At 42.6% G+C, this 27,995-nt stretch overlaps 1 protein-coding gene across 1 annotated transcript in view; it reads right to left on the bottom strand.

Moving 5' to 3' along the window:
- Positions 1 to 27,995, bottom strand: part of LOC111165700 (protein transport protein Sec16B-like) — a 142,307-nt gene that overhangs the window by 56,291 nt on the left and 58,021 nt on the right. The window contains exon 13 of the mRNA XM_089910749.1: positions 12 to 26,820. The gene's annotated coding sequence lies outside the window, so the exon portion shown is untranslated. The remainder of the gene's footprint in view (positions 1 to 11; positions 26,821 to 27,995) is intronic.

Here is a 27,995-nt window from a genome sequence, read left to right as displayed (position 1 = left end):
ATTCTACTTACTCGTGTATAAGTCTGTCTTCCTCACAAAGTCAGAAGCTTCCTGAAATCAGGAACCATGTTTGAGGCTTCGGTGCATCTATCAGGTATCTTGCATGATGTCTGGCACACAGTGAATGTTCCATAAACATTTGCTGAATTGAAAGTAATTGGGCAAAGGAGGTCAATCAGAGGTGGTGGCTGTTGACAACTGACTTCTCTAAAACTGTTCAATGCACATATAAGCCTCACAACTGAGCTGGACTGGGTTCCAAATTGGAGCACTGAATCCAAAGGAAATTAGGATTCCCAGACTTCCAATAGAGGGCAGCACATTTATTACATCAAGACATAATCTTGCCTAATCACTGGTCTATGATTACAGAAAATGTGTCCCAGCCCAATAGACAGAAGGAAAACTGCAAAGAAAGCATTTATGGCTCGAAACAATTTTTCTTTGTTCCTCATCTGGGTCCTGAGGCCTGTGATTTGGCTCCAATTTTTTATTTGTGGTTGTTTGTTTCAGATAATAAAACTGTTCCTTTAAAATAATGGAGACTATATTGAACCTAAAAATAAATATCAAAAGACCAAAGTCCCTAGTGGGAGTGATTATTGAAAAAGGACCAGCCAAGCTCAAAAGAGCTGTCAAGGGATCCAGGCCCAGGCAAGAGGAGCCAGCCTCCTGTCTGATCTGGAATCAATGTGACAAACTGAAAGAGACAAAATTTTAAAATACAGAAAACAAACACACATGCAGCAACAGTAAATATACTATGCTATGAACATTACTCTTATTTGATCATTATTGATCACTACCTCTCTGCAGTATTGTTAGGACACTTCACAAAATGGATAGAAAATGAGCATTTGACATGTGGGGGGAAAAGAGCAGAAGGAAGGGCTACCTGTGAATCTCCAAGAGAAATAACACTAGGGTACAATTTTGCTGTTAGTGTATAATAAGTCCCAGTAAGTAAGCAAATAAGAAGTAAGCCAAGGTGATGTGGTTTGATTTCAATACTGTGTTTGTTTGTTCCCTGATGCATTTAGAGAAAAAAGTGGTAAAATCATTCAGTAAATTCCAAACAGTCGTTACCATAAGTCCGTGGCAATTTCAGAACTGCCTTCCTCCACAAGATCTGGGCCTAGACAATTCACAAACACAACCTGGACTTATTTTTCAGAAACCTCTGTGTAAAGACAACTCTCTTAGAAAGTACAACATCCAGATACACACATTTTCCCCCTCTTGAATGGATATTTCAACATTTATGTTGTTCAAGGGATGTGTTCCAACCAGTAATTATTTGATCAATTATTTTTAAGTGTATAATAGAGTCTCATCATTTATGTATTCAATAAACATTTATTGAGCACCTACTACCAAACACTCTACCAAATGATACCAGTAAAAGCATTAGTTTCTGTCCTCAAAAAGCTCAGAGTCTGGTGGAAGAGTTATAAGGAGAGATACATGGAAAATTAAACAAGGTAAGTCCTATGATTCCTTAACACAGAGGACTGGCACTGAACCCAGCCTGGTGGGCAAGGGCTGGGATCAGAAAGGCTTTCTGGAGAAAACTGAAGATGGGGAGTAAAGGAGATATCCCTCAGCGAGGTGGATATGCTAGGACTGATGGAGAAGATAAGAGACTTGTTGTCATCTGCCTATCAATAGCAAAAACTGAAACTAATATTTGTCAAGAGCTTCCTCTACGCCAGGCATTGAACTAGTATTGTGAATATTAGATCTTGTGGAGGAGACATTTTTAATACATATGAAGTGATAGGATATCAACATAGGGTTGTGGTAAGAAGAATAATGGCCCCTGAAGATGTCCATGTTCTTATCCCTGGAACTTGTGAATGTGTTAAACTGGCACAAAATGGTTACATAGCAAAAGGGGCCTACTTAAATTTACTGAACATAAAATAGGGCTGTGGATTATCCTGGATTATCTGGGTGGGCCCAACATAATCACTTGGGCTTTGAAAAGGGAAACAGAGAGGCAGAAGAGGAGGTCAGAATGATCTGATGTAAGAAGGACTCCACTGGCCATTACTGGCTTTGAAGGGGGCCACAAGCCAAGCAATGTGGGCAGCCTCTGGAAGCTGAGAACAACACCCCAGCCACCAACCAGCAAGGATATAGGGACCTCAGTCCTACAACCACATGGAATTCAATTCTGCCAACAGTCTGAATGAGCCTAGAAGCCTGCCAACACACCTTCTTTTCAGTCAGGCAGGCTGAGAAACCAGCCAAGCCCACTGGACTTGTGACCTACAGATCAATAACAAATTTGTATTGTTCTAAGTCCCTAAATCTGCGACAATTTGTTATGACAGCAATGGAAAACTGATAGAATGGCATTATCTAAGTGACAAAGTAAAACCAATGGAAACATTACTGCTACTGCACCCACTAAATGCCAAGAGCTTCTCAAATATCATCCCCTTTAGCCCTCATAAATATGCAAAGTTGATATTATTCTTCCCATTTCACAGATGACAAAACGGAAACACAGAGTTAACTGAAGTCACAGCTAATAAACAGTAGGACTGGGGTTTGAGCCCAGGTCTGTCAGATATCAATGCTCCTGTTCTTTCCACTCTGCCATGCTGCTTCCAGGATATTACTCTTTTTTTTAAGCCCAGGTAATTACTCTTTACATGTGTATATGCTGGGTCAGAAGCACCTCTCTGTGCATTATCTTAATTGAACCCAGCATCAGTCTGTGAAGCAGGCAGGGTACAAATTATTTACCCCTTTTTCCAAATGAGGACACCCAATCTCAAAGTAAATTGTGAGCTACATATGTCCCAGGGTAAGAACAAAGGCCTTTCAACTCCAGCACTCCCCTCCCTCCAACCCCCGCTCCCTGCTCCAGGTGCATTACTCCCCTTCACATGAACTCAGCCCAGTCAAGTTTGCCTCGAATATGCAGCCTGTTCTCACAAAGGAGTGGGAGAGGGCTGCTCTTAGGAGAGAAAATGCTGATGGGCCCTGGGTGGGAAATCAATACTTTAAGTGAAATTGAAACCTGTAGCTACACTGTGAGAGCTTTAGTAGGGTTCTTTGCTCCACTTAGGATGATAATTATCAATAAACACTGTAATAAGATTTCAGTGCAGGGAGTCACATCTTCAGTGTCCTCCACAGCTGTGCTGGGGACCAGCGATGATGCTCTAAGTGTCTCATTTTTACTCAATTATCTAAGATATGAGTTCCTAGAGTCATTTTGTGCCCTGCACTTAAAAAAAAATCTCATTTTTGAGAAGGCCCCAAAGAAATCTGCTTTATCTGTAGCAGATTCCATTCACCCAAAGGTCTTTCTGCAATGCCTCTGTAGTCCAGGCAGGGTGCTAGGCAGCAGCAACACTGGTCCCTGCCCTCATGGGGCTTACATTCTATCAGCAAGACAAACAGTGAGCAAATGAGTAAGAGAACTATATTTGAAAGATACAGCAAAGGTAATCAATAGAACATGAGATGGATGGGAGGTGCCTATTTTAAGGGCACATGGAACAGAGGTTCTGACCATGGAGAAGAAAAGCCTGGAGCAATAGGGCTTCTGCATGCTTGACTCAGAGAGCTTCCTTACATGTTAATCTCTGTGAGCTACGCCCTGTGAGGGGCAGGGTCTAAAACAATAGAGAGATCCCCAATATTAGAGCCCAGTGCTGCATGGAGGTGGGGGATAGAAGGTGTAAGTGATTCAGTTCCTACAAAATACACCTGATCTGCTTCTCACCCCTTACTGTGTGAAGCTGGGCTGTTTACTTAACCTCTCTGGGCCTCAGTTTCTTCATAAGATTGTATCAATGCATATAAATCATTTGAGTCCATAGTAAGTGCTCAAGAAATACAAACAGGGCCTTGTAACATAGCTATCACTTGATAAATATTAGCTGTCTTAAGGGTGTGTCTGTCCTGAAAAGTGAAGTGAAGAAAAGAGAACTATTCCCCCACTAACTGGGTCCACAGTAAACATATATATACACCTCTTAGTATCATTATTGCCCCCATAAAATGGTGCCTACTTTATGGGCGAAATTGTGTCCTCGAAAAACAATATGTTGAAGTCCTAAACTCTGCCCCCTCAATATCTCAGAATTTGACTTTATTTGGAAATAGAGTCATTGCAGATGTAATTAGTTAAGATGAGGTCACACTGGAGCAGGGTGGGTCCCGAATCCAACATGACTGATGTCTTTATAAAAAGAGGAAATTCGGACACAGCCATAGGCATGCGTAAAGGGAAGACAATGTGAAGACACTGGGAGAAGATGATCTTCAGCAAGCCTAGGAAAGGGGTCTGGAACAGGCTCTTCCTCACAACGCTCAGAAGGAATCAATCCTGCCAGTACCTTGATCTGAATCCTGCCAGCAGCTTGATCTCCAAGTTTCAGCTTCCAGAACTGTGAGATGATAAATTTCTATTGTTAAGCCACCCAGTTTGTGGTACTTGGTTACAGCAGCCCTGGCAAACTAATCCATATTCCTTAAGGGTAAGATGTATATAGTGTCTAACTCTGAGCGCCCAGAATCCAGCAGAGGGCCTGGCACATACTAGGTGCTCAATAAACATGTAGTAAGTGAATGAATAAATGAATAAATATCTAGTATGGTGACTCATATTCCCAGCAAGACATGCCAGAAGAGAGATGTTTAAGGCCTATAACCAGATGGCTGCTAGGGTGAAGATGTGGCTGACAGTGGGGGGGTCAGCCAAATATGGGATTGGCTGTCTCTAACCAAGACATTAACAAGAGCTTGACACTATGGTGAAAAGGAAGTCCCTGGAGGTGCAAGTGGGCAGGGGACCCAGCTGTTCTCAGAAAGCCTGCAGGGCCACATGCCCAGATCTGTGAGGTGTGTGCCTGGGAGCAGGCCCCCTCCTCACGCTGGGCTAGGGGCAGGCCTCAGTCCCTCGTGAGGGAAGCTGGCAAGAACAGGCAGCAGCTGCATCAATGAAGGAGTCCAAGGAACCGAGAGGGTGTGCAAAGAGAGTCTCAGACGAGGGAAGTTCTAGAAACCTGTGCCCACAATCTCAGGGGCCAAGGGGGATGGTGGGTACACACCTGGGAAATGTGAGAATTCAGGGGGCGCTCAATTCTGAGTCCACTCAATTCGGGAGGATGAAGGTAAGCCTCTCCCGAGAGGCTTGGAGACGAGGGCTAGGCTGCCGTGGGATCCAAGACCCTAACTGGAGAGGAGGATGAGAAGGAGCTGCGACGCAGCGCAGGTGGGGCAGCGAGCGTCAAGGTGATGCTCTATAGAGCAAAGAAGATGGGAGAGAAAAGGAGTTTCGTAAGTGAACTATTCTAATTGAGTGCTGACTCTACGCTGTTCAGATCCGCCAAGTAATTGCTCAGTCCTCCTCTGTGTTTCATCTGTGGAGCTGCAGCTGGAGCAGTTCCTTGGAGGGTGGCGGGGTTGGGGGGAGGGGGGGAGGTGGGTTTAAGAACTGATTAGGGGAAATCACTCCTTGCAGGCCTTAGGTTATTCTTGCTAAAAATCATGCCAGGAAAAATCATAATTAAAATAGGAACATGGTGAATAACAAGCACCCCTTTCCTTGAATGTGAAATAAATTTTAACAGCTATCTTAGCTAAAGAACCCAACACAGTCGACCTTTCAATAAGGGTAAGCAGAGTTTTCTATCAGAGTGAAACAGAAACTATAAATCAAACGTATCATATCTGAAGTCCAAGCCGGCTCTAGTGAGTAAAATGCCACTCTCCAACAGTCATATATTTTTTTTCTACCGGCTGGCTACCACATTCCTTGACTCCGGAACTATATGGATACTGTTTCTTCATCTTAAATCTGTGAAACCACCTTCAAGAGCTATAGTCTTGACTACTTGTGACATATTATCCAAGATAAAGAAGTTTGTCAGTAATAGATGCGCCTTTGTGCGATAGTCTATCAAGTGGGTACAGCTGAGATGGAATCGTTGGGGGTGGGTTGCAGAGAGATTCTGGAGAAGGCGGCAGGGTGCAGACAGCAATGTGAGCACAAACGCATTTTGGAGAAGGGTTGATGTTGATAATCTAATTCTCCTGATTCAAGTACAGTGAAAATTTTCCTTCTCTGAGCCTACATTTTTCCTGGTCTCCCCAAACTCAGCAGGGGACCCAACAACATCCTTTGCTGAGGGAAAGCTTAGATCTCAAAGGAGGCACACCACCTCTAAAAACCAGGTATCTTTTCTGGGACGCTGTTTGCTAAATAAAGGAGCTCTCAGAGCTATTTGGCTGACTGACAGCCTGCTCCTGTTGAAAATACAAGCGGATGGGTTGTGTTTTCGCCCTCAGCAGTTTCATCCAGGGCAAGACGCATATGCTCCCATGGTCACAGACACACCCCACGAGCTCTCCAGAGGCCCCCAGAACTCTCCAGTGACTCTTCGATCATCTGAAAGTCCTGGGGTGCCATGCAGCCAGCACTGCTGTGGGAGCCGGGTCTCCAGAGAACTCTGCAGCCCTCGCAACAGGCCATGGAGCCTTCCGCTGACCCAGCCCAGCACCTTCAGTAAGACCAGGTCTAAGGCTGCCCTTCCCCTCCCTCACATCCTCCCTTTGGTACCTAGCCTCAGGCTGTGGGAAATCTCAAAATTACAGCAGCTGAAAGTTCAGTGCCTATTCCTATTCCTACAGCTTACCTCCTTTCTGCGGCCATCCTTCCAGTGCCCTTGCTGCCCCTGGGCCTGGATATCTTCATTTCAAGTTCAGAGAGGTCTCCTGGAAAATGACCCTGGAAACGTAAAGGGTGACGGACACTTCCACACTCCTTCAGGCAAGACTTGTGGTTCACCTCTGGCCAACTACATGCCAAGATTTTGGGCAGATACCACCAGCCCTCCTATCTACAGACACCTGTCCGGTGCTTATCACCCCTGAATCCTATAGAGATCAGCGGGGGAGGATTTGAAAAGATAATTGCCAGCGCCCAGGCTCCGCCCCCAGGGATTCTGATTTGATTGGTCTGGGCTGAGGCCCAGCCTGGCAGGCACATGTTTCAAAATCTCCCCAGGTGATTCTAAGGTACAGCCAGGGTGCGCTAGCAGATCACCCTCCAAGTCCTCTGGGGCGATCTTCACAAGGATGGGTGACTGCTCCGAGGGAATGCCTGACAAAGGTGATCTCACTTATCACTTGATTTTCGGAATAACTTCTCAGAGAGTAAACTTAAATTTGGTCATAGAAGTCCTCAATGTATGAACTAGACTATAAACCGTCTATTTATTCAGATTGAACAAATATTTTTTGGATGCCTACTATGCACCGGACTGGTGCACTGCTGGGAACTAAAACAGGAGAACGTGCATCAAACAGTTTCTCCGTTTACCTGGTTCTCCCTTCTACCCCTTCATACTTGGAAACCTAGTTTCCTGTTTTGAATTCATTCTCCGTCTCTCTCATTCTCTCCCTCTCAACTTGTATACATAACATATACATAGACTCATTTACTTATAAATCTTACAGTTCACGCTCATCAATAAATAGCTAACCTCCAACATATTCCTAAGGTTCATGTAATTGGAATATGAGGAAACACCCACATCGAGGATGAACACACCTCACGCACTCTCCTTTTGTGACTCTTCCTCTCCTGATCAAGGTTCTATTATATTAGCCTAAGGATGTACCTAATGGTAAATATTCAGGAAGCCCAAATAAAAGACCTTTTCTACTCTCTCTGCTCTACCCTTTTTTTTAACCAAGCTGTCAGGAAAAACGCAATCATGAAACTCCCCCACCAGATTTCATAATTCTTACATGTGCCTGGAACCTTGAGGGAAAGGGAGGAAAATTGTGCTGCTGTTAACACTCATACCAGAGCCAAGAAGACGAAAGATCTAGGACCACAGGCGAGAGTGGCCCTCGTGCATCATCAGTCACTCTGCCTCTGTGCCTCCTGCCTGCTCTCACCACGCTCCCCGACTTCAGTTATGTCCACATCTGCCTTCCCCACTAGCCTGTAGCTGAGCCACAAGCTGTGACTTGTTCATTCCTGTCCTCCCATCCCCCAATGGAGACTATATATAATAATAGTTCACCCGTATTGAGCACTTACTATGTGCCAGGCCCAGTCCTAGATGCCTCCTACATATTATATCGTTTATCCTCCAACCTTACGTGTTTAGTACTTTTACTATCCCATTATACAGAGGAAAAACTGGAATACAGAGTTTAAGCACCTTGCTCACATGTACACAGGACCCAGGAAGCAGATGCCGAGTCATAGCCAGGCCATCTAGCTGATGATCCTTTTCTCTTGGCCACTGCTATACAATACTGGGACTTAGACAAATCAACACAGTTGTTTCCAAGGTCTTTATTCAGTAGAGGCATCCGTAGTACTTAATAGATATGTGACCTTGAGAAAATTACTAAGCCTCTCTAAGCCTCAATTTCCTCCTACATAATGAGAATAAAAGCAACACAAAGCTCATGGGGTTCGCTTGAGGATGAAATTAGATAACATATGTAAGGTGCTTAGCACAGTGCCAGGCATTTAGTAAATACTTGAAAAGCTACACGCTGCTGCTGCTTGTTATTTGGTACCTGGGTCTCTGTCATTAGAAACATCTCGGGTTACTCCCCGATCTGAGTGGTATTGCGTCTCCCTATAAGCACAGTGGGGAGTAGTCACGCATTTTTTTAACTTTATTTAGATGTTATTCACATCCATTCACCCATTTAAAGTGTACAATTCCATGGTTTTTAGTATAGTCACAGAGTTGTACAACCATCATCACAATCAATTTTAAAGCCAGTTTAGAATTTAGAAGCAAGCAGAATCAATTCCAGGGGATTTTTTTCATCACCCAAAAATGAAACTCTGGGACCATTATCAGTCACTCTCCATTTCCCCCAAGCTCTCTCCCCACAGCCCCTGGCAACCACAAATCTATTTTCTCTACATTCAGGACATTTTGTATAAGCAGAATTACACAATATGTGTTCCTTTGTGACTGACTTATTTTACTTAACATAATGTTTTCAAGGTTCATCCAGGCTCAGCATGTATCAATACTTCATTTCTCTTTACGGCCAAATAGATTCCATTATACAGATGGACCACATTTTATTTATCCATTCATTAGTTGATGGATATTTGGGTTGTTTCTACTTTCTGGCTATTATGAATAATGCTGCTATGAACATTGTTATACAAGTTTTTGTGTGGACATAACATTTTCACTTCTCTTAGGTGCATACTTAAGAATGGAATTGCTGAGTCATATGGTAACTTTATGTTTAACCTTTTGAGGAACTGCCAGACTGTTTTCTAAAGTAAATAGCCACTAATCTTGCACTTGCTTCTAGGTGACCTGAAATAAGTCACTTAACCTCACTAAGCTAGAATTTCCTTATCTGTAAAATGAGGATATTACAGTATCTCCCGGAGGAGATATTGTAAATACGGGGCCATCATTGCTTGATACCCAGTAGGTGCTTAGCAAAGGGCAGGTACTCTGTTGTCCCTGGCAAATGGTTCCCTGCCTGTTCCTCCCTCTCCAGGTTGGATTCAAAATGTAAAGCTTGTGCCACGGAAGGTTTGAAGGCAGCCTAATGAAGGTGTTAGGTAGAGAAAATCAGAATACAAAGTCATACCACCTCTCTGGATCATGTCCCCGGTCTCTAAAACAAAGAACAAATAAACAGACAACTAACTCTCAATCCAAGTGTGTGTATGTTCTCTTTGTTTCTATAAACTGGACTTTTGCCCAGAAACCACAACAAACAAAGAAGAAATCAATAATCCAAGTTTTATATGCTAATGTAATTTGGTGAAAAATGTACTACAGTGAGCTCATTTAGGACAATATTCGCTAGATTGCTAGAGTTTCTTACAGGCCACGTCTCCAGAAGGACCTATAAAAACAAGACTCAGCAAAACCGTTGTCCACGTGGGTCTGAGTGAAGTGGAGAAGTTTGAGTCCTAGGTCCCATCATTGCTGAAGGCTTGATTAGCATTTCTGTTTCCGGCAGAGAAGACTGACAGTCCATCAGTCCCAAATAACAATAATATAGCTCTGCAAAAAGAAGCTTCCGCTCTTAGGGGAGTTATTGTTATTCAGGGTAAAAAATAGCCCTTGGGCAGATTCCTTCCACTGCAGAAGTTGGTTTCAGAGTTACTTTGCAAAACCTGGGGGGGAGGAAAAAGAAAAAGGAAACCAGAAAAAGCTGTGCATGCAATATTTCACATTGTGAGTAGACTTGCTTTGGGGACAACAGGCAGGCTGTTTGGAGAGACCTTTCCCAGCATATGAGAAAGTAGAAGGATTTCTATCTTTAGCTACAAAGATAGTAAGAGGACAAGCAAGGCTGCCGCATTGTTGCCGGGTCCTGGTGGTGGTGAGGGTCACACACAGGATGAAGCCACCATCCCAGGCTTTCTTCCACTGGCTCCGGCTTCTGGCTCCCTCTGCAGTAATACTAATTATGGGGTAAGAAAAACGAATCTTTTCTTTTTCTAAAGACATTAATCAAACCTATCAAAGAAGTACTGAAAAAAAGAAGGAAAGACAAACTTCCAACTAGGGATTGCAATGAAAGATTTAAGAGAAAAAATTATACAGGATTTGCTTACTATTAGCCATGGGAAGACTAAGAGGAAACATGATAACTGAGTAAAAGCCACTTGGGATGTTCCTTATGCATCTTATACACCGAAAAAACCATGTAAACCGAGTATTATAGACTACTTCTAAGCACATACTTGTCACTGAGTAAAAAAATATGCCAGATAAAGACACTGACAGCTCTCAAATGTAATATTACTTGTTTTGAGGCTGACTTTTATATGAAGCAGGTGTGGCACAGAGCCCTTCAGTTACTAAAATGACCTCATAGGAGCCCTGAGAGGCCTGGAGCCCAGCAAACACCACCACAGGGGGGTTGGGGGAGGAGATGGCTTGTCTGATTTTGGAGCCAGGGAGTAAGTACAGTGGGCTTACTGAATCAAACTGGGGTATGGTGGAGGGAGGGGGATGAACTTTTTCCTAAAATATTGCAGCTATGGATCAAAAGAAAATAATGCAAAATTTAGTCTCTAAATGTAAAATGCTCTCCGTAGCCTCCGGGGCTTTATTTAGGTTGTTACCTCTGCCCTACCCCAGGATGGCCTACTACTCATCCTGTGGTCCTTACACAGAGGCCACTTCCTGCAGCCTGCGTTCCCCAGCTCCCAAGGCTAAGTTATGTGACCCCGTGTACTTGTGCAGCTCCCTATAATTACCTCCTCATAGAAACTGCCTGTTTACTTCTCCATCACCCTAGCTATACTGTAAGCTCCTAGAAGAAACAGAAAAGCCACATCTTGTTCACAGGGTATACTCAGGGCCAATACAATGTGTGGCACGTAAAAGGGCTCAATAATTTCACTGAAGTCTCTAGCTGAGTGGAAGAAAGGGAGCATCTGAACCCAGGAGTGAGGCAAACGGCCCACCAGCCAAGGTAAATCAAGTCGAGTACGGGGGGAGAGAGGGGCCCCAGAGGGATAGTTCTGGAGAAAAACATTCAAGGACAAGATTTTTTCCCCTTGCCAATTAGTGCCCATTGGATCTTCCTTTTCAAAATCTGTGGCTTCTTCTTACTGTGTCTTAGAGCAAAGAAGCGTCTTGACTGTTACATTTAAAACCTCAAAAGCCCTTTGCAATTGTATTGTTATTAAATGTGGAGCATAGGTCCTGAATACAGATTAGTAGAACAAAAGTAGATGGACCTGAGTTCAAATCCTGACTTTGCTACCAACTAGCAAAGAGGCTAATCACTTAATCTCTCTATGCTTCAGGTTTCTTATCTGCAAAATATGATAATAGCTATGTTGCAGAATTGTGATGATTAGATTAAGTAATGAAAGGCATGTATTTGGCACTGTATTGAGTGAAATTTGCTAGTGGATGTGTGTGACGATGTGTTTCAGCAACATTTAAAGGTATGATTCCCAAATGTTTACTAAATTTGTCCATGTTATGTCAAGCACTATAAAAATACACAAGCTATATTTCCTACCTTCAGGGAGGTCACAGTGTTCTGAATTCAACAGACCCAGGACTGGCTGCAGCACAGACAGGTTAAGACACATGCCCAAGGCTCCCTTGTGGCAGAAGTGGGGAAAAAAATACAGGCCTGGTAATACCCAGCTCTTTCCAATAGCTCACATTCCATGAAGAGGGGGGAAAAAGCACATTTCTTTACTGCTGTGCCACCCCACATGCAAGATAAGTTAACGAAAAAATAATACTTTAGTCATCAGATGGTGCTTAGGTCCGTTCAGGCTGCCATAACAAAATACCATAGACTGGGCAGCTTGTAAACGACAGAAATTTATTTCTCACAGTTCTGAAAGCTGGGCAGTCCAAGATTAAGTTGCCAACAGATTCAGTATCTGGTGAGGGCCCACTTTCTGGTTCATAGACGGCTGTCTTTTGGCTGTGTCCCCATGTGGCAGAGAGGTGAGGGATCACTCTGGGATCTCTTGTAAAGGAGCATTAATCCCATTGATGAGGGCTCCACCTTCATGACCTAATCACCCCCCTAAGGCCCCACCTCCAAATACCATTACCTTGGGGGTTAGAATTTCAACCTATGGATATTGAGGAGACAAAAATATTCAATTCACAGCAGATGGTAAATAGGGTGCTTCCTAGTAAGCATGCATTGAGCATTTTTACCAAAAAGATAAAAAATAAGTTCAAGAATTGTATTTAAACGTGTTGCTCCATGGGTCACCCAGAGCTGAAAGTCTGGACCAATGAAGGCCAAGGAGCTATTTTTTAGCAGTAGAAGGAAATGCAGATAGGCTTCCATTTTTTAAAAAATTAATTAATTTATTTATTTTTGGCTGTGTTGGGTCTTCGTTTCTGTGCGAGGGCTTTCTCTAGTTGCGGCAAGCGGGGGCCACTCTTCATTGTGGTGCGTGGGCTTCTCACTATCGTGGCCTCTCTTGTTGCGGAGCACAGGCTCCAGACGTGCAGGCTCAGTAGTTGTGGTGCACGGGCTTAGTTGCTCCGCGGCATGTGGGATCTTCCCAGACCAGGGCTCAAACCCGTGTCCCCTGCATTGGCAGGCAGATTCTCAACCACTGCACCACCAGGGAAGCCCCTAGGCTTCCTTTTTTTTTTTCCTTTATCGCAATGACTCTTCTTGAAAAAAAAAATCTACCTGTTGCAAAAACTCTTCCACACTCTGACAGGGAAAACATTATGTGTGAAAGGAACAAAATTACTTATTAACATTCCCTCCCTATTCAACCTGCCACCCACTCAAAAGACTGATCCTGATAACCACAGGGTCCTCTGTTGAATGGTTAGAGCCGGGGTGCTCAGATATGGGTTTGGGGGGAATGAATTACTCTGCATAAGAAAGGAAGAACTATTGAGAGGGGTCTTGAGGAAAGTTCCCAGCCCACGATCCTCTTCATAAATACAGAGTGTCTACTTCTTCTTAGGCATTGGCTCGATAGTGCTCCATCCCTGTAGGTCACAATATTCTAGGCGTCATTGCTGTGTTTTATTTTTTAAATGAGGAAGCATGCTCAGGGGGGTGAAACCACCACCTGTAAAGGCAATGGGGGAAATTAGTTTTTAGGGTGACAGAAGGCTTAGCGCAAAGCTCAGCAGAAATGGGAAAGGAGACTGATATGTTTTGATGAAGAATGGGGAGAATGCAGTGAAGTCAGGAAGGCCAGGCATCTGGGGAGCTGTATAAGGGCAGGAAGATGAGTTGAGAAAGGGCCCAGAAGAGGAAGAAGGGAGTTTTCTGGAGAGATAATAGGGCAGGCAGGTGTGGGCCTCCATCAGAATTTTACCAAAGGCAACATGTGGGTGAGAAAGAGCCTGACCAGAATCAGAGGACATGAGCTTTCATCCTAGCTCGATTCCATGCTTGCTGTTGGACCTCAGTTGGAAAAGTCACCAAACCTCCTAGAGTTCTGTCATTTTCTCACCTGCAAAATGGGTAATATTTGCTTCCTAGCAATGACGAGTTAATATCACTGAAAGTGGCTTGAACACCATGCAGGGACCTTGGGAGCATGGCCTGGCATGAAGCTTCCCAGTTTTCTCTCAACCACCATCTCCACTTTATCTGAGGCCCCACCCTCTTCAGGGGACATGATCTATATCTCAGGCTTTGTTTGCTCACGGTCCCATTATTTCATCTCTGTATTTAGAATCCTTTCAGAATTTGTATTTGAACACATTTATTGCCTTTCCTAGATAAGAGAGATGCTGGGTATAGAGGAGACCTGGCACTCACACTGCAGAACTAATTGTCAAGTAACCCTTGTTCTAGCCCTCGTTTTGTGAAGTCATGGTCTCCTTTTGATTGAGTTTCCTTAACCTTAAATGAGAGGGTTGGAACTGAGAATCTTTAAGGTCGCTTCAGTCTCCAAAGTTCAATGGTCCCTTGGAAGACCCCTCCTGAGGCAGTCCTGCCAGCCCAGTGTTCCAGTACTTTCTATTGCCCAATTAGCAGCATTTATCCAACTTTTTTGTTAGGTATGTGCTTCTATTCCAGGCATTCTGAACCAATTCTGCAAATCAGACTTCTTGGAAGACTCAAATGCTTTAACCATCTTCAAACAAATGACATCAAACATGCCATTTTCCCTTGATCCACCAACTTTGTACTTTTATCCATAAAAAAAAAAAAGGTACTGCGTCCATCTGGCATGATTTGCCTTGAATAAAAGCCCATCTGCTTGTTATTTCTAATTTCATTGTCCTCTAGAATGTTTACAGAAGTTTCTTTCAATATTTATTGTGCTGTGTTTCTAATTACTGATCCAGACCATCCACTCAGACTTGGTACCATGCTAGGATGGTAGGTGTCTTTGTCCTTTTCATCTCCACAATTCTTTACTCTGGAGGCATAATGTGGCCCTCGGCCATCATTACACCACCCTGGTGTAATGCTGCAGAGACGGATTCTGACAATCAGGCCCTGGGGCTTGCAAAGCCGCCTCTGATGAATTTTTGCCTGCCTCAACACCATTACTGTCATAGGAAGGATGGAGATAATTACCTGGTTTATTATCCTGAGGCTGGCTTCATCCAGCCATGATCACTAGAAGCAGAAGTCTTACCTCTGTCTTCAGGAGTCCTGAAGAGATGGGTAAAAGATTCATATTTCCCAAATTACAGTGGCTCTGAAAGGCAAGGATGGTCTCTGCAATGGAAGCATTTCCAACCAGAGCCTTTTCAAAATACTCTTAAAACTCCAAAATGCTAAAACTGTTTAAAATTAATCTTTTTCTCCCAAATGAGCTCCCATTTCTGATTTCCCCAGTTCTGTTAGGATGCTTTACTATTCTCATCTCATGGCACTACCACTCCCCACAATCAAGCAAGTGCTGTTACTCCTTCTTTGCAGCATCGTAATGCCTCCCCCATCTGTCCCTGACTTCCCATTCCCACTCCATTGTCTAATTTCAGCCCCATATCCCACCGTCTCCATTCCTACAGGACCTCCTATCTCTCAGCCTCTCCCCCACCCAACACACCATGCACCTGACTCCAGAATAATCCACATAGAATATTGATTTTATCACTCTCCAACTCAACAATATGCTATGAGTGCCCTTTGCCTTCAGTATTCCATGCAGTCGAGCCTAACAGCCCCCAGCCAGTTGGCTGTGCATCCCACTGCTGCCCCATGAATCTAGCCTCACAGGGAGTGCTGGGCTCTGCACGCTCAGCTTTTGCTCATACACTGACTTCCCAGGCATGTGAAAAAGTCAAAAAAGGACAAAGACAAAAACTGAGGTGAATTCTGACTGTAGACACGTAGGGATTAAAAAAGAATTTGACAGTGCTTTTTATGGGGCATGTCACGAGACTCCCAGTTCTGATACTGCCCCAGATCCAGGGAAAATATTCCAACTGCATAGACAGGCCACAACTCTCCTTCCATGATCCAGGAGGAAGTTCTGGAATGAAAGAGAGTTGGGGGTGGGGGGGAGAGAAAGAAAGAAGGAAGGAAGGAAAGAAAGAGAGAAAAAAAAGAAGGAAGGAAGAAAGAAAGAAAGGAAGAGGAAAAGAAAAGAATAGAAAAAAAGAATGAAAGAAAAGAATGCAGGCATTATATAAGAAAGGCAGTGAATATGGGTCAAAAAGATGGGCTTTGGAATCAAGTAGAACTGGATTGAAATCTCAGCTCAGAGACTAATGCTGCAACTTGGGTACATCATTTAACCTTCCTGAGGCTGTTTTATCCACCTTGCAAGGTCAGTTTGAGAATTAGGGTCAATGTATGTAGATTCCCAGCCCAGATCTTGGCACTTAGCCCCCCAATTATGGATGAATTACTCCACTACCATCTCCAGCCCTAGCAGGTTCCACTGCAAGGGTGCTCACAGGGTGGGTTCACTCTACCAGCCCCCTGCAGACTTCTGACCAGGACTAGAGGGTGCAGTGGGAGGCTATCATCTGGCCAGTGATTACAGCTCTTCCTCCACAGATCACAGCTCTGCATATGCTCCTGTTGAGACTTCCCCGCAGGCTGCAGCTCAGCTGCCCTGGTCCCCAAAAGCCCACCAGGTGGGGCTCCCTGCATCTCCTCAAAGATCAATACCCCCTTGTCATTCCTAGCAACCATCTGCAGACCTGGTCTCCCAGAAGTGAGCAGTACTGGCTCTGGCCCACGACAGCACATGAAGGGCAGGATAAAATAGTTGAGGCAGGTTAGCCTGGACCTGGGCTCCTGAGTCATGCTGCCTGGGATTGCTCCTGCCCTTGACATTTCTTAGCTGATTGATCTCGAACATATCACGTCAATTCTGTGAGCCTTGGTTTCCTCGTCTCTATAATGAAGACAATGAGAGTACCTGCTTCCTGGGCTTGTTGGGAAGATTAAATGAGTTAATGCACATAAAGCACTTCGAATATTGCCTGGCACACAGTGGGTGATCGATAAAATATTAGCTGTTAGAAATAATAAAGTCCTCCATCATCAAGGTCTCAAGTGCCTTACAGTCAGGCTGATTGAGAAGGCTCCCTGTTCGCCCTGGGGCTTCTTCAAAACATCCTGCTTGTTGTAATGACCACCATGTGCCCACGTGTGGTACACACATACACACACACACACACACACACACAGAGCCCTCAGCAGTACCTACCCCCAAGGCAAGAGAATACTGATTCCCTGGAGCCTTCAATAACAAGCACTGCTCTCCACCCTCTTCTGACAAAGCTAAGTCAGCCCTCAGCGGTATCCTAGATCTGTTTCACTCAGCGGCCTGCCTTTAATTCTACCAGGTTAGCAGGGGAGATGTCAGAGGTCAAATGGAATCATCTGGTCTAATCCTTTGTTGAGAGATCATAAAAATTGGTGTCTTTTGGCCTAAAATGTCTGAATAGTCAGTATCACCTCAACTTCCCAGATGTTTCTCAACTTCACACTTTTCTTCGGCCTTACTCAGAAAGTTTACAAATTTGAATTCAACCTTTCAGAAAACATTTACTGAACATCAGTTTTATGCCACAATGTGCTGGGGGCTGCAGATGTAGGGATGAATCAGAGACAGACTTTAGGTTCCAAGCTCCAGTCAAGAGAGGAAGACAGGCATCTGGACAGATCACTTCAATGCAGTGTGATATGTGCTAAGAGAGAGAATTGCACAGGCAGCTTACAGAGAACACAGAAGAGGCATGCAGCACAGACAGGTAGATCAGGAAAGGCTGCCAGGAGAGGGTGACTCCAGAGATGCCTTTTTTTTTTTTGCCACACCATGCAGCATGCGAGATCTTAGTTCCCCAACCAGGGATTGAACCCAAGCCCCCTGAAGTGGAAGCGCAGAGTCTTAACCACTGGACCACCAGGGAAGTCCCCAAAGATGCATCATGAAGGATGAGTAGTCATTAACAAAAGAACAGCATTTTTTTTAAAAAAAAGCATATAGGCATGAAAAAATGCAGTATGATTTTTGTAACTATGGTCATTGGCACCACTAGAGGGCACAGGGTAAGGAGGAGGGGTAGGAAATGAGACAGGGAAGGTGAGCAGGTACTAGACCATGAAAGGACTAAAGTCTTTTAAATACTATCCTGGAACAAAAGAGGAAATATTGAAAGGTTCTAGCAGGGCAGTAACATGGTAAAAGTTGAATTTGGGTAGAAGTGAGAGGGTTTTCCGCAGGGCGGGGTGGGGGAAGGAGGTGTCTAGAAGCAGAGACCATTTAGTGATTATTTATAATAAGCCAAGTGAGAGATGGTAAGAATCTGAACTAAGGACCTGTCAGTAGGATTGAAAGGAGTTTCAATTTCATTTCCAAACTATTTAGGAGGTTAGGTCATCAGGATATGGGACTGGTTAGGAAGAGAAGGGAGAGGAGACAGAGATGAATGAGTCCCAGATTTCTATCATAAATGAAATGTCAAGTTTCAATTTATGAGTTAGAAATCCTAAGAGTATTTGGATTCATACAATACTTTTTCTGTGCAATATTACAGATATCTTAATGCTAAAGAGAAGTTTAATCATACCAGCTAGATTACAAAGAAAACACTTCATTTCTGATCCTGAAGCCTCAAATGGACAATTTTTTCAGGTAGCAATAGATCTTGTATCTAATTGAAGCATCTGCTACTGAGGTTCAGTCCCCTGGAAATGACAGCCCGCACAAAGAAGACCAGATGGAAGAGGTAGGGAAACATACAGAAGTAAAGACACAGGTACAGGACAAATGTCTGTGGTTCTGATAGAAGGACTGTGATCAGAACAACACTGGAGAGGTGATTTTAAGTTAGGAAACTGCAAAGGGAAAGATAACTCCTGAGGATGCTATTGTTAACAAATACCAACATCAGAGCAACAAGAATAAGCCTTGGTGTCAACCCCACTGGAAACCCTTCATTAAAATCTTCAGCCACAAAAGACTTCAACATTAATTCATTTCCCATCTTGATCATTCTGGATCATTCAAGTTTCTTTTGTTAGGCTCTATTAACTAGAACTGGAAAAGTCCACGTAAGAAAATGGAAGATGGGGGTTGGAATTGAGTTTTGAAGGGAAGGCAAATGTCAAGCCTAGGAATGTGGTCTACATTTATAAGCCATAGGGAGTCATTGAAGGCTTCAGAGTAGAGCCATGATGCAAGGAAAGCACATTTTTTTTAACATCTTTATTGGAGTATAACTGCTTTGCAGTGTTGTGTTAGTTTCGGCTGTATAACAAAATGAATCAGCTATATGCATACGTATATCCTCATATCCCCTCCCTCTTGTGTCTCCCTTCCAGCCTCCTTATCCCACACCTCTAGGTGGTCACAAAGCACCGAGCTGATCTCCCTGTGCTATGCAGCTGCTTCCCACTAGCTATCTATTTTACATTTGGTAGTGTATATATGTCAATGCTACTCTCTTACTTCATCCCAGCTTACCCTTCCCCCTCCCTGTGTCCTCAAGTCCATTCTCTACATCTGTGTCTTTATTCCTGTTTTAACCCTAGGTTCATAAGAACCATTTATTTTTTTTTAGATTCCATATATATGTGTTAGCATATGGTATTTGTTTTTCTCTTTCTGACTCACATGAATGGATAAAGAAGATGTGGCACATATATACAATGGAATGTTACTCCGCCATAAAAAGAAATGAAATTGAGTAATTTGTAGTGAGGTGGGTGGACCTAGAGTCTGTCATACAGAGTGAAAGCAAATTTTTAAGAATAGTCTGGGGGAGTTCCCTGGTGGCCTAGTGGTTACGATTTCGGGCTTTCACTGCCATGGCCCTGGGTTCAATCCTGGTCAGGGATTTGAGATTCCCACAAGCTGCATGGCACGGCCCAAAAAAAAGAAGAAGAAAAAGAAAGAATAGTCTGGAAGCCCTGTGCAAAATGGATTAACTTGACTGAAATCCACTCAAATACTAAAATATTGCTGCCATTCTTATTAAATCTTTCCATTTCTTCATTAATTCCATCTTCAAACTCTGCTCCCTCTAAACCCCCTGGCAATATCATTTCCTAAGGGTTCCTAGCTCTCTGTCTCTGTGATGTTCAACCAGAGGAGATGCCAAATATCCTCAACACACCAGAAGTCCTGTACAACAAAGACTTGTCCTGTTCAAAATGCCTGCAGTGCCCCAGATGAGAAGCATGGTCCCTGATCTCTTTTGCTGCTCCTACTTTTGTCTTCTGTAAATTTTCTTCTTCTGTGTATCACCAGGCATCCCTCCAGTCACCTGAATAGCCGGTTAAATGGTCACTCAATTGTCATCAAACTCCTTCTCTCTTTCAGGAGCAACTGGAGGCAAGCCAACGTCCATATTGACCTAGTTCCACAGCACTTAAGATTTCCACAGTGCTTTGCAATGGTTTCTACTAGCTAATTCTCATGTCAACACATGCTTTGAGCTAGTTTTGTTATTAGTGATTTGTAAGTGGAGAGACTCCAATACAGATGTGGAAACCTGTTCATGTCTCTTCCATTTAATTCACAGAGTCAGATTGTGGGAAGCTATTTTCAAAGTCACAATAATTCTTTCAAACCTCTAGAAAATTCATGTAGTAGGGTGTCATTTGTGAAGAAATCTTAATATAAACATCCCTTGCTTTTGGAATTTAAATACTCTGGTGGCCTAGTTATGAAAAGTGAATCTCCCTCTCCACTGGTTTTTATTATATTATTGAAGATATATTCCTGTTTTTTTAATTTCTTTAAAGAGCTGAATGCTTTATTGCCATCTCTTTGGACCTCTCTTTTGATGTCTCTTACATTTTACCTTGTATTATTGGCCCTCTTTGGGGGACTGCTATATCTTCCTAATAAACTGAAAGTGTTTTGAGGGCAAACTGTTTTATTCTTTGTACTCCTCCAGCCACTATGACAGTGCTTGGCCTATGGTAATGACTTAGTAAATATTTGCTGATGAATTGGTGCTCAAGTTGATGGTTGTACCTATTGGGAATTTACTCTTTGAAAAAAATCTTCACAAAGCATTACTGTAGGGCTTCCCTGGTGGCACAGTGGTTGAGAGTCCACCTGCCAATGCACGGACACAGGTTCGTGCCCCAGTCCGGGAAGATCCCACATACCGCGGAGCGGCTGGGCCCGTAAGCCATGGCCGCTGAGCCTGCGCGTCCGGAGCCTCTGCTCCGCAACAGGAGAGGCCACAACAGTGAGAATCTCGCAGACAACAACAACAACAACAACAACAAAAAAAAAGCATTACTGTAGTTTTCAGTAGTCTGCCCCATGTTGCCCCTGTTGCAATTTAAAAAAATTAAAAGTTTCATTTCACCACACCCATCTCTAAGTCATGGATATTTTTCTCATGACTAAGTAGTCCCCGACTCCCCACCTGTCTTCCAACCAGAAATTTACTATGCTAAATACAGCTTATAACTTATCCAGTGGAAGTGTAGTGGATAGATCATCACAATAGTCACACTGGACAAAAATGGTGACAATTTTCCACTCATTACTATGTCCATGGCCTTTGCAATGTAACTTTGCCTCTACTCCTATCAAGATGTGCAGTCTATTTTCCCATCCCCTTGAATCAGGAATAGAAAAAGAAATTTCTTAAGTTGATAAAGGAGGAAGAAGATCTACTAAAAGACCCACGGGAGGGACTTCCCTGGTGGTGCAGTGGTTGGGAGTCCGTCTGCCAATGCAGGGGACGTGGGTTCGAGCCCTGGTCCAGGAAGACTCCACATGCCTTGGAGCAGCTAAGCCCAGGCGCCACACCTACTGAGCCTGCACTCTAGAGCCTGTGAGCCACAACTACTGAGCCCATGCATCACAACTACTGAAGCCCAAGCCCGCAGGCCTAGAGCCCATGCTCTGCAACAAGAGAAGCCACCACAATGAGACGCCCACGTACTGCAACGAAGAGTAACCCCCACTCACTGCAACTAGAGAAAGCACGCACACAGCAACAAAGACCCAACACAGCCAAAAGTAAATAAATAAATAAAAGACCCCCAGGAAACCTCACATGTAGTCAGTGCATTTTAAATGCATCCCCTCTTACACCAGAATAAGACAAAGATGCTCACTATTACTGCAACTGCTTTATATAGCCCTCAATGTCTTGGCCAATGCAATAAGACATGACGATTGCAAGGGAAGAGCAAAACTGTCATGGTTTGAAAATAACAAAGAATACACAAGAATTTTACAGAGAAAATCTTAAAGCCCACTAAATCATATAAGTTCTGATTAATGGAGAAAAACCCAATGCTCATGGATGAGATTATTTAACACTGTAAAGATGTAAATTCTCTCCCCAAATTAATTTATAAATTTAATGATATTACCAAAAAAATTTTCAGTAGGATTTTTTAACATCTCATCAAACTGTCTAAAATGAGGATGGAAGAATAAATGTCCATGAATAAAAGACAATTTTAAAAAATAAGGAACAGAAGCAGTTACTGCATTAGTTTCCTAGGACTGCAGTAACAAAATAGCACAAACTGGATGGCTTAAAACAACAGAAATATATTCTCTGTCAGTTTTGGAAGCTGGAAATCCAAAATCAATGTGTTGTCAGAGCCACATTCTCTCTGGGAACTCTAAGGTAGAATATGTTCCTTGCCTCTTCTAGCTTCTGTTGGTTGCTGGCAGTCCTTGGCTTTCTTGAACTATAGCTGTATCAGTGCAATCTTTCTTTGCCTTCACATCAACATTCTTTTCTGTATGTCTATGTCTTTCCTTCTTCTCTCTCTTGCCATTAGATTTAGGACCTAGCCAGGTAATCAGGCTAATTTCATTTCAAATACCTTAATTTAATGACATATGTAATGACTTTGTTTTTCCAAATAAAGTGACATTCACAGGTTCTAGGGATTTGGATGTGGACAAATCTTTGTGGAGGCCACCATTCAACCCACAACACTTACCCTACCAGAATATGAATGCATACTATAATGCCATAGTATAACTCTATTATGTACTGGCACAATAACAGACTAATAGACCAATGGAACAAAGTAGAGCCCAGAAAGAGTTCCCAGTTGGAGATTGGATATATGGCCAGCTGACATAATAAATCAGTGGGGGAAGGATCAGTTCAAGAAAGGAAGTTTAAAAAAAAAAATAAGGATAAAATTTTAATTTAGACCCTACTTCACACCTTATGTAAAGGTAAAATCTGGATGGATTAAAAACCTAAAGATTAAAGATGAATATTATATTGGTGTATGTGTGTATGTGTGTGCGTGTGTGTGAAGAAAGTATAAAAGAATATCTTTGTGGCCTTTGGGATAGGAGACAAGACCTCAAAAGCACAAGCCATATGGTGAAAATTTGGCAATTTTGATAACATTAAAATTAAGGATTTATTCTTCCTTATAGAATTCTAAATAGTATATGTAGATACTCCCTTGTCCAGAAGGTGAAGTGTGATTCCTCTCCCCTGTGGGCTGAACCTAGTGACTCATTTCCAAGAATAGAGTATGGAGAGGAAAATAATTTAACTTGACAGTGGAGAAAAGTGCCTGATATCACCTTAACCAAGTATTTAAGATTAAGTTAACATCACCAGTGATAAGTCATGTTGATATTATGTATCCCTTGACTTGATATGATAGGAAACATATTTTACCTCTGTGGTCTTCTTACAAAAAATGTATAAAGTGCAGTCTAATCATAAGAATACAGCAGTCAAACCCAAATTGAGAGACATTCTACAAAATACTTCTCAATACTGAGAAGGTCATGAAAAACAAGGAAAGACTAAGAAACTAGCATGGATCAAAAGAGACTAAGGACATGGCAACTAAATGCAATGCAGGATCCTGGAACAGTAAAAGGACATCAGTGGAAAAAAATGGTGAAATCTGAATAAACCTGTGATTTAGTTAATATTATTAAGCCAACGTTAATTTTTTGGTTTTGACACATGTGCCAAATTATGTAAGATGTTAACATTGGGGAGAAGGTGATATGGAAACAGTCTGTAGTATCTTTACAACTTTTCTGTAATCTCAAATTCTTCCAAAATAAAAGATTTGTCATATAAAAAATAATTTCTCTTCAACAAAAGGTATCAGAAGAAAATTGCATCAACTAAAACTGACAAAAATTAATGTCTAAAATATACATGGAATTCCAACAAATTAATGAGAAAGACAAGAAACCCAATAGTAAAATGGACAAGGGCATGACTAGACAGTTCCCAGAAGGGGAAATCCAAATGACTAATAAATATATGAAGAGATGTTCTACACCATTAATACCCAGAAATATGCTAATTTACATGGATGAGAATGTGGGGATATAGGAAGCCTAGTTCACTCCTACAGAAAAGGAAAATGGAACAGTCATCTGGGGAGTAAGTTGGCAGTAATATGTGAGATGAAATGTACAATTACCCTATAACCTATAATCTGACTCTAGGGCTATCACCCCAGGAACACTCACCCAGGACCATACAGGGGCACAGAAAAAGATGGACTTCATAGCATTGTATGTGGCAGCAATGCATTGAGCCAACAGTGGCGTCTGTAACTGGGACTGTAAGCAAACCATGGTGGACATACGCTCTGGAAGACAACGCAGTGGAAGAATTAACCACATGCACATTCACCAACATGGATAAATCCTGAAAAATTATGCTGAGTGGAAACAGTAAAAAAGAAAAAAAAAGACATATACCGAAATACCATCATATAAATTTAAATGTCATACATTTCGGTAACATATCCTAAACACATGAGTATGCATGTTGCATGTTTACTAGATATGAAGGAGATAACAGGCATAGAGATGGGCATGAAAGCAGAAAATACTAAAATAAACTCATTGTGGCTCATTGTGAGCCACAATGAGCAGGTAGATGCCATGAGCATCTTAGGATGACAACTTCAACTCTTTGCACCTGAGGTCGAATCTAAATCAAAAAGGGCAGAGGGTAGTTCTGGATGAGGGCTTGAGGAGATCACCTTTGAGCTAAGAGTATGAGTTTTAGTGTGGATAGATGTGGGAACATCTATATTGTCTTCTCAGCAGCGCTTTTTCTTTACTTATTCATTACAAAATAAATTATTTCTTAATGTCCAGATAAGTCATCCACAGATGAGAAAAGCATTGCCATACTCGGTTTCATTACAATAAGACAATAAGATATACCGACAGTACGGCCTGACACTCATGAGTAATTCTTTACAATACCTTTGTGAATCCCCCCAATTCACAAAGAACCACTATATCACATCATTTTCCTCATAACATGTATATACAATGAGTGAAAAACATTTTTTCTTTGAGTGGCAGAGGGCAGAGTGTTAGACCAGCAATGTAATCCACGGCTATGCCCCAGCATCCCACCCAGCTAGGGCAATTCTAATTCATGTTTCAACAAGAATACAAATTATAATATATTTAGAACCTGGAGGGTCATTTGCAAATAATGGAAGATGCAAATTCTAAATCAATGAAAGTCCAGGGAGTACTATACCGTGATGACTACTCCAGAGCCCTGGAAGTGTTACTGCAGCTTTTTTAAGCGTTTAATATAATCTCTGAAACAACAGAGGCCATGAGCAAACCCTGCTCATTGTGACTGACAATTTGACCTGTGGCTCAGACCACTGCAGCACGGACTCCAAGCAAATCACAGAAGATTGAAATCTAAAAGAAGCTGTAGATTTCAAAGCTATTAATGATTCAAATTTTCAATCAGCAGATTTTTTTTTCCCAGTTCATTACCCACAGATTCTGTGGATCGACAGAATATGTGTGCAGCCCACCTCCTCCTTAATTCCTCCAGTAATACAATCCTGTCCATCACTTTACCTGGTCCTGGAAAATAAAGCCAAAATATACATGTTCATTTTACCTTCATTTACTTTGGCAAGATTCCAAAAGCATGTGAAACAAAGTAAAAAATCCCAGCATCTCAGAAAGCTTCTAAAATGAAGCCGATCAAGCCGATGATTCCTTAACACAACTGATCTGATGGGAAATTGAACATGAGCTGGCAGCTCAGGCTGTGATGAACGAGAGATGCATGTGAATAAAGAATGGGAAGAGGAGAGCATCTTCAGCCTCGGGTCAGGACTGTGTCCATCTCACAGTGTCATTCCACCTCGGGGGTCTGGAGATGAAAATAACTTGGCTTTGAAACACACAGGCTATTCAAGGAAGTAGCCGACAATTACAAGTATGAAGGGGGATCTGGGAATAGGTTCCTACTGTGTAAAATTGCATGTTATTGAATTGATTGAGTTGTCATTCAGCAAAGGTGATTTTAGAAATGAAGTTAGCAGGGAAATAAATAAAGCAGAAATTCAGGTAAAATTCATTCAAGTCTTGCCACTGGTATCTGTGAAACTAAAGGATTGCAGCTTGTGAAGGTAATGTTATTAAACAAAGATGCTGAAGGTCATTCCTTGTCACCCTTTTCTATAAATTACCCCAGTGTGGCTCATTGGCTGTCACTCAGCAGAGCCACTGGCTCCCAGACTCACCTGGAGCCAGGGCCAGCCAGGCCTTATTGATATTAAGAAATTCCCATGCTGTCTTAAAGCTCTCCTAGAACCCATTTCCCATGTTCTGACCCCAACCATGACCCAGCCTCACCTCCAGCCTCCTCAGTGCCCATATTAAGCCATCAGTTCTTGTGGTTGACAGTGGATGTTCAGAGATTTAGAAAAAAAAAACAACCCAGCTTTAAGGCATCTGGTGAGCTAGTTAACAGTAGCACTTACATAGTCTCTAAAGGTACGCGGCAAACTCACGTTTCATTAGGGTTACCTTGAGAGCCGAGGGGAATTGACTCTGGACTGTGTCTTCCTGTCTGTTATAGGTGCTCTATAAAAATGTCTTCAATGAATGAAGGAATAATGAACAACTGGCAGTTCCTGCAATAGAGAAAAAAACCCCAACAATCAGCATGCAATTCTGGCAGGTCTGTGCAGAGGAACGAAACCCCAGCTGAACCATATGATCCAGCAATCCCACTCCTGGGTATATGACTGGAGAAAACCGTAAATCAAAAAGATACATGCACCCCAGTGTTCATTGCAGTACTATTTACAATAGCCAGGACATGGAAGCAACCTAAATGTCCATCGACAGAGGGATGGATAAAGGAGATGTGGTACATATATATATACAGTGGAATATTACTCAGCCATAAAATGAATGAAATAATGCCTTTTGCAGCAACATGGATGGACCTACAGATTGTCATACTGAGTGAAGTAAGTCAGACAGAGAAAGACAAATACCATATGATATCGCTTAAATGTAGAATCTAAAAAAATGGTACAAATGAACTTATTTACAAAACAGAAGTGGAGTTACAGATGTAGAAAACAAACTTATGGTTACCAGTGGGGAAAGAGGGGAGGGATAAATTGGGAGATTGGGGTTGACATATACATGCTACTATATATAAGATAGATAACTAATAATGACCTACCGTTTAGCATAGGGAACTCTACTCAATACTCTGTAATGACCTATATGGGAAAAGAATCTTAAAGAGTGTGGGTATATGTATATGTATAACTCAATCACTTTGCTGTACACCTGAAACTAACACATTATCAATCAACTATACTCCAATACAAATTTTTTAAAAAGGAAAAGAAACCAGCTGAGGGTAGAAGCAAAAGGGACAGAGAATAGCCTCCTGGGACAGAGAACCAGCAAGGAAGTAGCAAGTTTCTAGAACTTTAGCCAAGGAGACTGGGGATCAGAACAGGGCTCCAATCCCAGCAGGGAACACAAGTGTGGAATGGGATCAACTCGGCAAAGCTTAAAGGAAGTGTGTGCACACTCACCAGTCAGCTTGGGCAGGAACATCCCTGGAGAAGGAGATCTCTGGGCCTACCCCAGCTGAGCAGGGCCCAGGAAGACTGCTGACCCAACTCTCTCATCCGCATCTCCACCTTTCAAAACTGGCTCTCAGGATGGTATGAATTTAGGTCAAGAACTTCCTCTATAGGGTGTTTAATGAAAGAGCCTGCTCTCGTTGAAAGTGCACTAAGGAGTCATCCTCAGAAGCACCAGATTCCAGTCCAGCCTCTGC

Source organism: Delphinapterus leucas, chromosome 1, assembly GCF_059928025.1.
Source record: "Delphinapterus leucas isolate spDelLeu-1000000601 "Yukka" chromosome 1, BTC_Dleu_Yukka2, whole genome shotgun sequence".
In the NCBI taxonomy this organism is placed as follows: domain Eukaryota; kingdom Metazoa; phylum Chordata; class Mammalia; order Artiodactyla; family Monodontidae; genus Delphinapterus; species Delphinapterus leucas.
Note: the sequence above shows the minus strand (reverse complement) of the source record. Positions and strands in the feature narration are given on the sequence as shown.